Genomic DNA, 5,489 nt, shown 5'->3' on the forward strand with positions numbered 1-5,489 from the left:
TCAATTTCTTTCAGAAGTGTTCTATAGTTTTGAGGGTATAGATCCTTTACATCTTTGGTGAGGTTTATTCCTAGGTATCTTATGCTTTTGGGTGCAATTGTAAATGGGATTGACTCCTTAATTTCTCTTTCTTCAGTCTCATTGTTAGTGTATAGAAATGCCACTGACTTCTGGGCATTGATTTTGTATCCTGCCACGCTACCGAATTGCTGTATGAGTTCTAGCAATCTTGGGGTGGAGACTTTTGGGTTTTCTATGTAGAGTATCATGTCATCGGCGAAGAGAGAGAGTTTGACTTCTTCTTTGCTAATTTGAATGCCTTTAATGTCTTTTTGTTGTCTGATTGCTGAGGCTAGGACTTCCAGTACTATGTTGAATAGCAGTGGTGAGAGTGGACATCCCTGTCTTGTTCCTGATCTTAGGGGAAAGGCTCCCAGTGCTTCCCCATTGAGAATGATATTTGCTGTGGGCTTTTCATAGATGGCTTTTAAGATGTCGAGGAATGTTCCCTCTATCCCTACACTCTGAAGAGTTTTAATCAGGAATGGATGCTGTATTTTGTCAAATGCTTTCTCTGCATCCAATGAGAGGATCATATGGTTCTTGGTTTTTCTCTTGCTGATATGATGAATCACATTGATTGTTTTACGGGTGTTGAACCAGCCTTGTGTCCCAGGGATAAATCCTACTTGGTCATGGTGAATAATTTTCTTAATGTACTGTTGGATCCTATTGGCCAGTATCTTGTTGAGAATTTTTGCATCCATGTTCATCAGGGATATTGGTCTGTAATTCTCCTTTTTGGCGGGGTCTTTGTCTGGCTTTGGAATTAAGGTGATGCTGGCTTCATAGAACGAATTTGGAAGTACTCCATCTCTTTCTATCTTTCCAAACAGCTTTAGGAGAATAGGTATGATTTCTTCTTTAAACGTTTGATAAAATTCTCCTGGGAAGCCATCTGGCCCTGGACTCTTGTGTCTTGGGAGGTTTTTGATGACTGCTTCAATTTCCTCCCTGGTTATTGGCCTGTTCAGGTTTTCTATTTCTTCCTGTTCCAGTTTTAGTAGTTTGTGGCTTTCCAGGAATGCGTCCATTTCTTCTAGATTGCCTAATTTATTGGCGTATAGCTGTTCATAATATGTTTTTAAAATCGTTTGTATTTCCTTGGTGTTGGTAGTGATCTCTCCTTTCTCATTCATGATTTTATTAATTTGAGTCTTCTCTCTCTTCTTTTTAATAAGGCTGGCTAATGGTTTATCTATCTTATTAATTCTTTCAAAGAACCAACTCCTGGTTCTGTTGATCTGTTCCACAGTTCTTCTGGTCTCGATTTCGTTGAGTTCTGCTCGAATCTTTATTAACTCCCTTCTTCTCTTGGGTGTAGGATCTATTTGCTGTTTTTTCTCTAGCTCTTTTATGTGTAAGGTTAGCTTTTGTATTTCAGTTCTTTCCAGTTTTTGAATGGATGCTTGTATTGCGATGTATTTCCCCCTTAGGACTGCTTTTGCTGCATCCCAAAGATTTTGAACGGTTGTATCTTCATTCTCATTAGTTTCCATGAATCTTTTTAATTCTTCCTTAATTTCCTGGTTGACCCTTTTATCTTTTAGCAGGATGGTCCTTAACCTCCATGTGTTTGAGGTCCTTCCAAACTTCTTGTTGTGATTTAGTTCTAATTTCAAGGCATTATGGTCCGAGAATATGCAGGGGACAATCCCAATCTTTTGGTATCGGTTCAGACCCGATTTGTGACCCAATATGTGGTCTATTCTGGAGAAAGTTCCATGTGCGCTTGAGAAGAATGTGTATTCAGTTGAGTTTGGATGTAAAGTTCTGTAGATATCTGTGAAATCCATCTGGTCCAGTGTATCATTTAAAGCTCTCGTTTCTTTGGAGATGTTTTGCTTAGAAGACCTATCGAGTATAGAAAGAGCTAGATTGAAGTCACCAAGTATAAGTGTATTATTATCTAAGTATTTCTTCACTTTGGTTAATAATTGATTTATATATTTGGCAGCTCCCACATTCGGAGCATATATATTGAGGATTGTTAAGTCCTCTTGTTGAATAGATCCTTTAAGTATGATATAGTGTCCCTCTTCATCTCTCACTACAGTCTTTGGGGTAAATTTTAGTTTATCTGATATAAGGATGGCTACCCCTGCTTTCTTTTGAGGACCATTCGAATGGTAAATGGTTCTCCAACCTTTTATTTTCAGGCTGTAGGTGTCCTTCTGTCTAAAATGAGTCTCTTGTAGACAGCAAATAGATGGGTCCTGCTTTTTTATCCAGTCTGAAACCCTGCGCCTTTTGATGGGGTCATTAAGCCCGTTCACATTCAGAGTTACTATTGAGAGATAGGAGTTTAGTGTCATCATGATATCTATTCAGTCTTTGTTTTTGTGGACTGTTCCACTGAACTTCTTCTTAAAGGGGAATTTTAAGAGGCCCCCTTAAAATTTCTTGCAGAGCTGGTTTGGAGGTCACATATTCTTTTAGTTGCTGCCTGTCTTGGAAGCTCTTTATCTCTCCTTCCATTTTGAATGAGAGCCTTGCTGGATAAAGTATTCTTGGTTGCATGTTCTTCTCATTTAGGACCCTGAATATATCCTGCCAGCCCTTTCTGGCCTGCCAGGTCTCTGTGGAGAGGTCTGCTGTTACCCTAATACTCCTCCCCATAAAAGTCAGGGATTTCTTGTCTCTTGCTGCTTTAAGGATCTTCTCCTTATCTTTGGAATTTGCAAGCTTCACAATTAAATGTCGAGGTGTTGAACGGTTTTTATTGATTTTAGGGGGGGATCTCTCTATTTCCTGGATCTGAATGCCTGTTTCCCTTCCCAGATTAGGAAAGTTTTCAGCTAGAATTTGTTCAAATACATATTCTGGCCCTCTGTCCCTTTCGGCGCCCTCGGGAACCCCAATTAAACGTAGGTTTTTCTTCCTCAGGCTGTCGTTTATTTCCCTTAATCTATCTTCATGGTCTTTTAATTGTTTGTCTCTTTTTTCCTCAGTTTCCCTCTTTGCTATCAACTTGTCTTCTAGGTCACTCACTCGTTCTTCCACCTCGTTAACCCTCGTCGTTAGGACTTCTAGTTTGGATTGCATCTCATTCAATTGATTTTTAATTTCTGCCTGACTAGCTCTAAATTCTGCAGTCATGAAGTCTCTTGAGTCCTTTATACTTTTTTCTAGAGCCACCAGTAGCTGTATAATAGTGCTTCTGAATTGGCTTTCTGACATTGAATTGTAATCCAGATTTTGTAACTCTGTGGGAGAGAGGACTGTTTCTGATTCTTTCTTTTGAGGTGAGGTTTTCCTTCTAGTCATTTTGCTCAGTGCAGAGTGGCCAAAAGCAAGTTGTATTGGGAAAAAGAGAAAAAGAGAGGAGAGAAAGAAGGAAAGAAAAGAGAAAGAGAAAAAAAAAGGGAAGAAAAAGAAGAAAAAAAAAAAACGAAAAAAAAAAAGAAGAAAAAGAGAAAGAAAAAGAAAGGAGAAAAAAAGGGGGTGGGGGAAGGAAACAAATCAAAAAGCAAAACAAAACAAAAACAAAAACAAAAACAAAAACAAACAAACAAAAAAAGAACCACCGGGGAGTATCTTCTGATTCTGTGTACTTTAAGTCCCTTGGCTTCTCCTGGAAGTTGTCCGTCTAGCTGGTGTTCTGGGGGAGGGGCCTGTTGTGCTGATTTTCAGGTGTTAGCAGTTGGGGGAGCTGCTGTGCCCCTGCCTGGTGCAGGGCTCGGTGGGGGTTGTTTACCCCGTGAGGCCGCAGGAGGAACAGCCCCAGTGGCGGGGCAGCTCTGGAAACCTGGATTCAGCTCCGGCAGGAACTCCGTCTGCAGGGCCTGGAGGCTCCGGGCGGGGCCGCTGATGTGCTCAGCTGGGGCAGGAGCGTCCTCGCTGTCCTGGGCCCTCCCGGCCTCTGCCTGTCCCGGGGGAGGCGGGATCCTGGGCTGTGTCCCGGCGCCCTGTGCTCCGGGGCCTGTGCTGTTGGATTCGCGCTCCCGGGCCGCGCAGCCCCCTCCGCGGAGCCGCCGCCCGAGCCCCTCCGAGCTGCTCCTGGAACCGCGCAGCCCCCTCCGCACGGAGCCTCCTCCTCTGCCCGAGCCCCTCCGAGCTGCTCCCGGGGCCGCGCAGTCCCCTCCGCGGAGCCGCCGCCCGAGCCCCTTCAGCTGCTCCGGGTCCCGCCGGGTCCCGCCGTGCGCGCTGCAGCCCTTAGGGAGCTCGGCGCACTCTCCTGGGCGCGCAGTTGCTGTTACTGTCCCGGGGAGCCCGAGGGCATCCTCGCCCTCCTGGGTCCTGCTCCCACTCCCCACGAGCCCCTTTCCGCCCGGGAAGGTTGGTGCAGCTCCTGCTCCTCCGGGACGGGGCTCTCCTGTCCTGGGGACACTCGTCCCGGCCTCAGCCCGGCTCCTCGCGGGGCCCCTCCCCCTTGGAGGCCTTTGTTTCTTTACTTCTTTTTCCCCGTCTTCCTACCTTGATAGAAGCGCGAACTCTTCTCACTGTAGCATTCCAGCTGGTCTCTCTTTAAATCTCAGGCCGAATTCATAGATTTTCAGGATAATTTGAAGGTTTTCTAGGTAGTTTGGTGGAGACAGGTGATTTGGAGACCCTACTCTTCCGCCATCTTGCCCCTCCCCTCCGCTGGGTAATTATTTTGAGTCATAAAGCTCTTTGTAAATGTCATTAGTTATAAACACCAATAGTTTTTATCTGTGATTCTAATTCTTTAATTCTACTTCACTTCCCTTAGATAACCAAGGCTTTGGAATAGATGATATTAGTAATTTCATTCTTTAATCTCAGTGACAGAGTCAGGCTTCAATCTTTACAAGCTCAGTGTTTCTACTTTATGCCTTCTCTCCCATGCAGAACTCCTCTTCCACCTTTTCTGCCTATTCACTTCCACTTGGTAAGTGTGAAGCTGCTCAGTGCCATTGTTTTTTTGGTTGTCTTGTCAAGTCTTATATTTTATTGTGTGTGTGTGTTTGTTGTTGTTTTTAAGTGGCATTTCTTCTGTTTTGCACTACTTATACTAATCTGAACCATGTCTTTCCAAGCAGTAGCATCAAGAGTGTGAGGTGTGAGGTGACTTTGGAATGTATATATTTCTAATTTAGTTATTTTACAAGAACTTGTATAGTTATTTTCTACACTTGGTACTGTTCTAAATTAGTTATGAATATTAAATCACTTAATGCTTATCACAACCCTGAACAGAAGATATTATTATTGCCATTATGATAACAGGCAAGACAAAAGCAGGTTAATTATTCTACCCATGTAATCAGAAAGTGACAGCACTAAGAAATGAACCAAGGCAATTATTAGAATCTATAGCTATGCTCTCAGTATTATGTTATATAATGCCTACAATACTATATAGTGTGGGAAAATCTTATTTATTCTATGAGGCCCACTTCATGTAGCTCCTCCTGAGCCCTAAGCCCTCCTATAAGAATTTATAGTACAGGGAACTTTTATGTATT

The sequence above is a fragment of the Canis lupus genome, chromosome X (genome assembly GCF_048164855.1).
Source record: "Canis lupus baileyi chromosome X, mCanLup2.hap1, whole genome shotgun sequence".
Classification (NCBI taxonomy): Eukaryota; Metazoa; Chordata; class Mammalia; order Carnivora; family Canidae; genus Canis; species Canis lupus.